Here is a 12,325-nt window from a genome sequence, read left to right as displayed (position 1 = left end):
CCACTTTGAGCATCATTTTCAGTTGGTCGATTGTGTTTAAGTATCAATTCAGTTTTCAGTTGAGTCACGAGTCCTTTGTGAGTCAATTTTAAGTCTTGTTGTTAAGTTAGTTTGTGTCGGTTTTCAGTCATGCATTTTAGTTTGAGTTTTTGACTCCATTGCCCAATGGATAAGGCGCTAGTCTGCTATCCCAAAGATCTGCCGTTCTTGGCACCTCCAAGGAACTACCATCCCCATTGGAGCCAATGTTAGTGTCAGTCTTTCCAGCCTTCCTCCAGTGATCAAATATGCTCTTACAAAGTGGTCTCAGAGTGTCAAGGTCAAATTTTGTCATTTCAGTGAGTCTTCAAGCAAAATTTGGTCACTAGACATTAGGTCTAGGGTTTGCTTTCACTCCTTCTAAAATTGCCCAAATGTCAGTCTATTTCACTATTCAGCTGAGTCTATCATCATTCATAGGGTTGTCATTATCATGTCAGTGTCTAATGAGTCATTTTACACCTTGTTCATGCTTCAGTTGTGCCTTGGTAAGGTTCATTTCCCTCTCCTAGGGTTTTGAAGGCAATTTCTCTTGGATGGTCAAATCATTAGCAAAACTTGTATCCAGATGTTCATACACCTTCCCCTATCCTTCATGTACCTTATCAAACACTTCCCATCACTGAGATCCCCCAAATTCCTCATTTTTGCACAAACCCTAGTTTCTTGCTACAACTTGGCAATTTTCTAGGTTGGGCCTGTGTTTTTCCCTTTTGGACCCCTTCCCCTCACTCGATCTCCGTGATTCCACTTTCCCCTACTCCTTAACATCCCTCCCTAATTCCAAAATTTCCCCAATAATTTAGAAGTCCCCTATCCCCTTCATTTCGCTTCATTTCCACAAAATTCCTTCTTTCACACATCGGGATCAGTTTCACTCAAAAGATGTTTCAGAGCAATAAAAGATGAATTTGGGAAAACTGAGAGAGGTTTTTTTCCACAACAGGCCAAGGAAGAAAAACCTCCTTCATGTTTTACACAGGTGTCATGGTTTTAGACAAATGTCAAAAATATCGTTGCCTCGGGAGAATCGAATGCACCTCTGAAGTGACCTTGGGAAAATCAAGTTTTCTCCTAGCTTGGTTGTCCAAATGAATTTTTTGATGAGTCAAATGATAAATAGACATAAAGAGATTTCCAATGAGCTATCATGAGCTCAATTTGGAGTTGAGGAAGGCATTCAAAAGTTGACTGCAACAGCACTCTGCCTTGAGGCAGCCTCATTTGGCACATTTTGACCAGCCTTGCGAGATTTGATTTTTGACAAGGAAAATGAACTTCAAATTGAAAAATCATAGTTGGATTGGAAAGTAGACTCAAAGACCTTTCCAACGAGCTATCATGCACCCGATTTTGACACCAGGAAGGCCTCCAAAAGCCTCCTGCAAAATGCACTATGTTGCTGAGGGCGCGCTACGCGTCAGGGAGCTTTTCTCAGTGTTATTTTGCACGTGCGCTACGCGTCAGAGGGGCGCTACGCGTTGGGAAAGGCGCGCTACGCGTTGGGTTTTTCGCCCAATAAACTGCCAGCAAGCTACCAAATCCTCTTTTCTCTCAAGAAAATTCCAGGTAGGCTCACATCCACCACTTGTGCTTGGCTTTTGAAAGATAAATGTAATGGGTTCATGAAAAGTTTGCCGTGGATATCCAAGTTTGAAGCACTCCTTTTGCCAATATAAAAAGTGCTGTAGGGTTTGAAAACAGTGTGTTACCAAGGTTGTATTCTTCCTCGTTTCCCTTTGGCATATTTGGCACTTGAAGACAAAGACATCAAGCCTTCATTCCTCATTTTCAACAAATCTGACATACACTTGGCATAGACTTTCAATACCATGGAGGCGGGCACCAATACATCATATGACCAAGACAACGACTCTACAACAGAATTGCATGCACCGGGAGGGCACTAAAATGTCGAAAAGGGAGGATAGACTCCGAATCTTGGCCGAAGCCTCTTTGGCTGAGCATGTCACTTGATGAGGCACCTTCAGCCCAAATTTCAAAAAATTTGGGGAAAATTTTGTCAATTTTGAAATTTTTATATAAAAAACAGGTTTTTGCCCTCAACGCGTAGCGCGCCGCGCGCTACCCTTAAGTTGGGGAGGTACATTTCATAAAAACTCAGCATTTTTAGATTTTTCATGACAAATTACATTTGCTCAGCCATTGCCAAGAATTTTCATGGAGATTTGAGCCCCCAAAAGGTCAAAAAACAAGCAAAAAATGACCTTCTGCCACTTTTTGGACACACAGGAAGCAGTCTTGGGAGATTGCAATTTTTGGGAGGCAAATGGCCACCAAATTGTGAAATTCCACTTGAGCTGGATAGTAGACATCCAGAGCTTTCCAACGAGCCCACTTATGCCTCATTTGGATGCCGGGAAGTGCCTCAAAGGTGGCCTGAAATGCGCATTACGCGTTGAGAAATGGCACGCTACGCGTTGGGAAAATTTGCCAGTTTTGCACCTTCAGCTCAGGAAAACGCAGCTATTTGATCAGTTTTGACTTTTGATGGGATTTTTCACCCTCTTTGATGTAATTAATGTATTTTCATGTTGACATGACACTTATTTACCTATTCTAGAAGGTTCATTCATAAAATAGAAAAAATTTAATGAATGAATTGGTTTCCTAGATTATAGAGGCAAGTTGTTTTGACTGCCTAGATTGTAGTGCTTTGTTTAGAATTGGTTGAAACAGCTCCTAGGATGATGAGCTCGACCCCTAGAGGCTAGGGAATGGGTTGGCATGGCCTATATTATGTATTTTCCAAATCATTTTCATGGTTGGAGAGGTTGGACTCTTGAGGGATAAGCTTAGACTGTATTACTTTCTGTATCTCTGCAATTTTGGCAAAGGAAAGACCAGGGTTTTGCAACACTATTTGGGATTCCTGTGGTGATTTGTGTTGATGGTGTGTTTCTCTCATGTAATTGTAAGTTTGTTATGTGTATCATTTTCCTACTCCTCTTTTCTACAAATTAAGTAAATGAAGTGTTAAGGTAGAATTCATAGTTTCTAGGCTCTGCCTTTAAGTTTGCTTAATATCTATGTTTTCATCTGTCTAAGGAGAACTCTCGAAGGTTTCTTGCTCTCTTTAGCTCCTCACCAGTCATTCCTATCCATTCACTTATTTCAAAGGCATCAAGACAATCTCTTACCTTGCCCCAAAAAGACCTCTGCAAAAACTGTGTCTCATCCCCGCACCCAAAATGGCCATGCTCAGTTTTCCAACAAAACCCTAAAAATCTAAAATCAAACTTTCCCTATCAATTTACTAGCCTAAAATCAGTGTTCTTTATTTGTCATCTCAGCCCTTTGAAGACCTTTTGCCGAGATAGACCCGGAGAGAGCCCTCTCCTGTCCCCGTAGGGCTAGCTACGAGGCTAAGTGGTTTGATGTTGCCTTGGATTTTGTCTTTTTCAGCCTGAGGCCAAATCCAAGCGCTAACATAACTGAAGAATGTTTGCATAAAAATTCCTTTGCTACAATCCATTAAGGAAATACCAATTTTTTCATATACAATTAGAGATTCGAGCATAAAGAAACTAGGAAGAAAAAGAAAAGAAGTCAAAATAATCCAACTAGTCGGGAAAATTGCAAATATCATGATGGGTAAAACAACAATTCAAAAATATCTTGATCCAAGAAGTCCCATTGTGAAGACACACATCAATGGTGTAGATATCCCAAATACATTGATTGATCTAGGAGCAACTATAAACATCATGAGTAAACAAAGTATGAATCAACTAAAACTTCATAATCTTCAATATACACCTACATTATTACAATTAGCGGACATATCTGTAATCAAACTTGATGGTGTATTAGACGATATATATGTATCCTTAGATTGTTGGGAATATCTTGTTAATTCCATGATTTTAACACCCAAGAATAACTTAGGAGGACATCCATTGATTTTAGGAAGACCATGGTTGGCTACAATTGATGCTTTCATAAGTTGTAGATCTAGTGACATGTTTATCTCTAATGGAAATTCAACAAAGAAAGTTACAATGTGTCCACCTGCAAGAACAACGATAGAAGTTGAAAATGAAGAATGGTTAGATGATGACATTGATATAACAACAATCTTTGCTATTTCAAAAATAGATGAGGAATATCAAAATTTGAATTTAATGGAAAATAATGAGTCTTCATCATATTGTGAATCTAGTCAGAGTTTTCAAGAACAATGCAATATTGAATATTTATCATCTCGTCAACTATCCTTGCATTCTATGGAAAAATTTGGCAATTCAACAATTGAAATCTTTCTAGGAAAAATATTGAATATCAATAATAAATTGGAATAATTTCAAAAGAAAGAACTAATAAAGATGTTACAAGAACATTCCTCTGATTATGCATGGGAATATACTAAAATGGAGGGAATTGATCCTAGTACTTGTATACATCATATTTACACTGAAAAAATGCCAGACCAATTCGACAACTTCAAAGAAGAATGAATCCGAATCTACGAGAAATTGTTAAAGAGGAACTACAACAACTGGTGAATGTAAATTTCATCTATCCAATATTAGGAAATCATTGGGTTTCACCCTTAGTAATTGTTCCTAAGAAGAATGGAAAATAGAGAGTATGCATTGACTATAGGGAACTGAATAAATCCACTTTAAAAGATCATTTTCCACTTCCTTTTATAGATCAAGTTTTAGATACATTGGTAGGAAAGAAATATTTTTCATTCTTGGATGGTTTTAGCGGGTATAATCAAATCCAAGTAGCCCCAAAAGACCAAGATAAAACTACCTTTACTTGCCCATGGGGAACTTATGCTTACCGAGTACTTCCTTTTGGATTATGTAATGCAATTGCAACATTCCAAAGAGCCATATTAGGATTTTTTTTTTTTTTGATCTAATTCATGATTGTGTGGAAGTATATATGGATGATTTTACAATTTATGGAAATATTTTGAAGAAGCTCTTAAAAATTTGGAAAAAGTTCTTATTAGATGTAAAGAGGAAAATCTCTCATTAAGCCATGAAAAATGTTTTATGATGTTTACTGAGGGAATTGTTTTAGGACACCATATTTCAGGAAATGGAATTAGAGTGGACACATCTAAAGTAGAAGTTATTTCTAAATTATCAATTCCAACTTGTCAACGAGATGTTAGAAGTTTTCTTGGTTTCACTGGTTACTATAGAAGATTCATAGAAAACTTTACAAAAATTGCATCCCCACTTTTCAAACTGCTCACAAAATACTGTGAATTCAATTGGAATTCTGATTGCCAAAAGGCCTTTGAAACATTAAAGGAGAAAATATCTAAAGCACCCATTCTTAGAGGACCAAATTGGAAACTACCTTTTCACATTTCAACTGATGCTTCAGACACAACTTTAGGAGCTGTACTAGGACAAAATGATTTTACTCGTGCCATTTATTACACCAGTAAAAATTTGAATCCTACATAGTTAAATTACACTGTAACAGAATATGATTTTTTAGTTGTTTTCCATGCCATCAATAAATTTAGACATTACATTACTCGCTAAGAAACTTTTGTACATAAAGATCATTCTATAATTAGGTATTTAATGAATAAACCTATCACTAATGGTAGAACTACAAGATGGTTGTTGTTGTTGCAAGAGTTTGACATCACTATTTTGGATCGACCTGGGAAACACAATATAGTTGCTGACTTTTTGTCTAGGATTCAAAATGATAATAATGATGTACCTATAGAAGACAATTTCCCCGATGAATATCTTTTTGCAGTATCTATTAAATCACCTTGGTTTGCAGATATTTCTAATTATTTGGCTACAGGGAAGTTACCATCATATTTATTTCCTTGAGAAAAGAGGACGGTAATTCAAATTAGTGCATCTTATTCATGGTTAAATGAAGAATTGCATAAAACAGGGCCATATCTGATCATTCGAAGGTGTGTTAGAGAAGATGAAGTACCATAGATATTGAAAGCTTGTCATAATGAGCCATGTGGAGGACACTTCGTTAACAAAAGAACTTCCTACAAAGTCCTTCTCTTAGGATACTATTGGCCTTCCCTTTTTAAGGATGCCAAGGAGTATGTTAAGAGATGTGATAGTTGTCAAAGGATGGGGAAACCTTTTCCCTCTGATGAAATGCCTTTATAACCTCAGGTACTTTTTGAGCCTTTTGAAAAATGGGCTCTGGATTTTGTTGGTCCAATCAATCCACCATCGAGACAGAAAAGGTACATTCTTGTTTTCACTGTTTATGTTACAAAATGGGTAAAATAAAAAGCACTTCCTTTTGCTATTGAAAATGTTGTAGTTTCATTTCTTTTTGAGGATATCTTTACTCGTTTTGGTGTCCCAAGGGAAATTGTAATAGATCAAGGTACTCAATTCACATACAAGTTGGTACAAAAGATAATGGAGGAGTACAAAATCAAATATCAAAAGTTCACTCCATATCATCCTCAAGCAAATGGACAAGTGGAGTCCACTAATAAAGTAATTGAAGCAATTCTCACCAAAACTATGCATTTGCATAGAAGAGATTGAGCAGAAAAGATTCCAGAAGCTTTATGGGCATACCATGCCACATGGAGAAACACTATATTGCATACTCCCTATGAAATTTTTTATGGGAAGAAAGTCCTTTTTGCTATTGAGTTTCAAGTAAAAACTTTTAAGACAATAGTTAAATTGGGTCTTGATCTTTTAGAAGCCCAAAAACAAAGAATGAAGCAGCTAAATGAACTTGATGAGACAAGACAAGATGTAATCTAAAGAACAAATCTAGTTCAACAACAGAGATCCAGATGGCATGGAAAATATATCAAAGAAAAAAATTTCCAGCCAGGAGATTGGGCATTACTTTTTGATTCAAAATTCAAATATTTTCAAGGGAAATTTCAAACTCATTGGCTTGGGCCGTATGAGATTGAAACAATTTTTGATAATGGTGCAGTTAGGATCAGAACTATTGATGAAGAAAGAATCACCTTCCTTGTAAATGGTCATATATTAAGAATTTATCATAAGCCATTGACAAAGGAAGAGTTTATCAAATATCTGCAAGACAACACTGATTTTCAGTTGGTTAAGAAGGATTTTCCTTCTCCAACTTGAATCACAAGCCTTGTTCTTTTATAATATATATATATATATATAAGAAAATAAAAATATGATAAAATTTGTATAAACATGAAAACCAACATTGTTGGCTTGTTTATATAGAAAATTCAGGGTGAAACCCAAGTAATTTTTGCATCCTAAATTTTCTTTCCCATTCCTATTTTATTTTTATCCCTATTATTATGTTTAGAATAATTAGCTATAGAATTAATGAGATTCTACAACTTTGACAAAATTCTGCAGTTGATGTTTGACAGGTACCACTAATTAGAGAAATTGAAGAAATGATCAAATCCTCCCTTGGAAGCACTTTAAGACAATGCAAAAATGAGCAATCAAATGTTAGAATCATCAATTCAAAAGGTATGCAAATATTTCATTTAATAATAAGGATCAAATAATTTGTATATTAATTATATGGACGATATACTGCTGGTTCAAAAACCATCATTGCCGAAAGTGAGATGAAGATATCTTGTCATATCAAATAAAAAAATCCGTAAATCACTATTCGTCCCTCATCATTACACAACACTCCAGTCTCAAATTCTGCATTTAGTGTTGAGATCAACTGACTCATATTCATTCATACCCTAATGGTCACTTAAATTCACTTATTTTTCCTCTCACTCTCGTTCGTACTCTCATCAAAATCCATTATCCTGAAACCCTGACTCATACGCTGTTAAGAAGAAAATTCTAAGGTGAAACTTCTCAACCATGGGCATCATAGTGAGAACATAACCAAATGGTAGAAAATTTATGGAAGGATATTTGCAGGTGAAAGAAATGCTGCAGAAAGCAAAATGGCTAGAGTTCATGGAAAAGTTTGATGGTTTTAACAAGGAAGTAACCAAATAATTTTCCAGAGCTTTTGATGGTGTAGAGGTTGAAATTCGAGACATCAAGTGTGCAGTTACATAATCTCCTATTGCTGAAGCCACCAGACTGTAAAGAATCAGAGAGAGATGGTTTAAGAACATGGGCATTTAAAAAGAAGAAAGAAAGACTTTCTTGAAAAAACCAGGTATGGATATCACTATTTTTAAGAAAGGAATTCCTAGTACAACACTTAAGGGTAAATGGAGAAATTTGTTGCTAGTAATTCATAAATTTGTCACTTGTGAAGGATGACTAGGTTGTATGTTGTTCTACCACATTCGTTTGATGATGCATTTTATCGAAGAGAATGAATCAATCTGCCTTATTTTCTATTAAATAGCTTAAGAAAAATGTTTGGGAATATTCAGTAAAGGATCAAATTCATAGAAAACACCATGTATCACCACGACCTTATAAAAATACTCATTGCATTTCATCTTGAAATCCTAGGAGATAATTGGGATATATTCCCAGTTAGAAATCATTTTAAGGAGGAGGATCAAGATCCACCTAGCAATAGCAAAGCAGAAAGAGAAAGGAAGAGAATATCTGAGAATCCTTTTAAAAACTTACCTCAACAACAACTACAAGAACAATCAGAAAATGAGACTCCTATTGCATAAATTTTAGGAAGCATTAAAAGGAAATCTGTTAGAAGAAATAAATCCATCAAAAAGGAAGAAAGCACATCCAAGAAAAAAAAGGTAGGTAAAACAAAGAAGAAAAGAGCTAAAACTAAAAATCTGTTTCCATCAATTGTAAGTAGAAGCTCCAGAATTAATCAAAAACCATACCAGTGGTCTACAAATGTTTTTAAATTGGAGGAAGAAGAGAAAATGAAAGTTCCATCACCTAATGTCATCTCATCTATTCATAGCCTGATCCAGGTGGATATTGGTGGCCACCCACCTATTCCACCTAGACCCCCCAGTTAGTTTCATCTGTTTCCTTATTCATTTCAACATTTACTCTTTTAGCAGTTATTCGGGTCTTAAACTTTCGGAGTAGTTTTGACCCCCTAAACGGTATTTTTTGGGGCCCGCAATAGGCCCTTTGCCATAGGTAGGGGCCTACAATGAAACTTGTAGTACTTAGCAAGACCTTTCCAATAAGGTATAGTACGCACCAAATGAAGATAATATGACCAAGTTACGACCTTGGGAAGTTGGTTGCCCAACTAACCCCAACAAGGCCCACAAACTCTTGGCGTTACATCTCTTGGGGTTAGGGTTTTGGTTGTTCAGGGTTTTATCATGTTTTACAATAATAAATAGACCCTTGAGCCTCATTGTAACACAATTCAGAGGCATGCATCTGCCACATCTCTTCTTAGAGATAATCTACCATCGCTCGAGCTATCTTATTTCCATTCTGTTTGTGAGCATAGTTCAATATTTTTCTATTAATGAAATGAAGTATTTTTCTGTTGCATCTCTATGTTTATGATTATATCTGTAAGTTGTTGCATTCCTGTTTAAGTTCAGATCAGTGGTATTAGAGCGGTCTGCTCATTCTCTAGTTTTCTTTGCATGTCCCCCACGAGGTCAGGGTATAATGAGTTAGGGCTTGATTTGGTTGAACCATTGCAAGATCAGTCTCACAAATATTGACGACCTCCAAGAACAGAAGAAAAGAAAGATGAGGGGGAAGGAGATCCTTTCAAAATGTTGCTTGAGGAAGCCCTCGAGCGATAGAGGGACACACTGATGGATAACTTTGCCCAGATCCTTCAACGACTACCCACAAGCGATGCATCTTCATCTAGCAACCACTCTGGGTCGCCACTCCTTTTAAGGTACAAGTTAACTTTTATATTCCCATATTCGAAGGCTTCATAGATTCTGATGCTGTAGATAAATGGTTAAATCTATTGGAAGGATATTTTTCAATTCATGACTTTTCCAATTGGGGAAAGATTATTTCTGCACTTCTCAAAGCCACCCCACACATCAAGGACTAGTGGGAAAGATAATGTGATCAAAATGATGAGAGTGAACCCTCGCTATTTTTAGCCGCACCCACTTGGTATTATTTTCGAGATGCCATCAAGAAACAATATTACCCTATCAGGAGCTATGAATACAAATACATAAAGTGGACCACGCTACGACAGGGAAGGGACCAAGATGTGCCAGAGTTCACAAATATTTTCCATACCCTTCGAACGAAACTAGGTATCAAGTATACTGAGCAGAATCTGGTGCTCAAGTAACATGGTTGTCTACACAAGTACATCTAGGACGATATGGAGTTCCTGGACATTTCCTCGCTCGACACGACGTATCGATACACTGTCAAGATTGAGCAGAAGTTTAAACAAAAGAAGCGAGACTTTGGATCTGCAAATCCAAAGCAAGGAAAATGCACCCCCAAACCATAGAACAAAAGACCAAGCCAAGACGAGGTTACCCAGGACAACCCATCAAAGCCACAAGTAAATAATAACACCATGAAGACGAAGAAGGACACGGGAAAATGGTGTGAGTTCCATAAGAGCTCCACTCACAATACAAATGAGTGTCGGGCCAACCAGTCACTAATGGCCGAACTGAAGGCTTCTGAATCAGATGCAGGTTATGAATCTGAATCAGAACCCGATAAGGATACTGACAGAGGGAAGTAGATCATTGATGCAGAGCCTAGTGCCACTTTGGCCACTACCAAGATCCAGAAGATTAGGCTTGAAGATCCAGAGGAGGGGGAACACCTCTTCCACTCACAAATGTGGGTGAAGGGTTCTCCGCTGCAGTTTATTGTGGATAGTGGGAGCCAAAAGAACCTCATTTCAGTAGAGTTCCTAAAGCAGCTAGGCCTAAAGACTACAACACATCCACAACCGTACACCATTGGGTGGCTCCACCAAGGATGAGATCTTCGCGTCAGCCAACAGTGTCGCCTTCCCTACAACATCAAGCCCTTCACGGATGAGGTACCGTGTGACGTTTCTCCTCTTGAATTTTGTGATGTATTGTTAGGAAAACCATACTTGTGGAAGCGACATGTTGTATATGAGTCTAGACCTTGCTATGTGATTATTACTTTGGCTAATAAGTTGTACAGGATACTGGAGGTAGCCTGCATACCACCATCTCTTTGATCACCGCAAAGAAATGCAGTAAGATCATTTCCCAGACCAAGAATTTTTTTTCCTTATGATTCATCCCCAGGGAAAGAAGAAGGTTATGGCCATGGCTTCCAGGTAGGGCTCCTCTACACAGCAACAACAGATGGACAAGGTCGTGGAGGAGTACATGGATATTTTTGCCTCACCCACAGGGGTACCTCTACACTGTCAGGTCAAGCACTCCATCGATTTGAACCCGGGCACTATGCTGCCCAATGGACCGATCTATCAACGCTCTGTTTTGGATAACGATGAGATTAAGAGGAAGATTCAAGAACCATTGTAGAAAGGGCACATCAAGCCAAGCTCATCACCTTGTGGGAGCCCGATTGTATTGGTACAAAAGAAGGATGGGATTTGGAGGCTCTGTATTGACTATTGAGCGCCGAACAAGATCACTGTCTGGAATAGATACCCAATCCCACAGATTGATGACTTTCTGGACCAGCTCAAAGGGGCCAAATATTTAAGCAAGATTGACTTAAAGTCAGGTTATCACCAGGTGCCTATTGAACCCTCCGATGTGTGGAAGACTACCTTCAAATCCAAGGAGGGCCTTTTCGAATGGTTGGTCATGCCGTTCGGATTGAAAATGCCCCTGCAAACTTCATGAGACTAGCAGATGACATCTTGCGACCCTTAACCAATACATTCGTGGTGGTGTATTTAGATGACATCTTGATCTTCAACCAGAGTTGGGAATAACACCTCCACCATATTCAATAGGTCCTTCAAACCCTGCGACAACACAACTAACTTGGAGAAATGAACCTTTGGCCTGACCCAAGTTTAGTTTCTGGGATACATCATTAATGAGCAGGGTTTACATGTGGACACATCTAAGATACAATTCATTCAGGACTGGCCAACCCCAACCACTCTAACAGAGCTTCACAATTTTTTGGGTCTTGCCAATTTATACCGTAGGTTCACGTTGGGTTCTCTCATATCACTTGGCCTTTAAGTCAAGTCACCAAGGGTGGAGCGAAATCAATTTTTTTTTGGTTGGAAACCTAACAAAAAGTGTTCTCCGAGTTGAAGAATCACCTCTGTTCTGGACCAATTCTCACATTACCATACCTACAACAACCATTTGAGATTAAGACAGATGCCTCTGACTATGCTATTGGTGCAGTTCTTACTCAGAATGGGCATCCAGTGGATTACC

This window comes from Pinus tabuliformis, chromosome 6 (assembly GCF_031772625.1).
Source record: "Pinus tabuliformis cultivar Carrire ecotype Pingquan chromosome 6, CPIR1, whole genome shotgun sequence".
NCBI lineage: Eukaryota > Viridiplantae > Streptophyta > Pinopsida > Pinales > Pinaceae > Pinus > Pinus tabuliformis.
Note: the sequence above shows the minus strand (reverse complement) of the source record.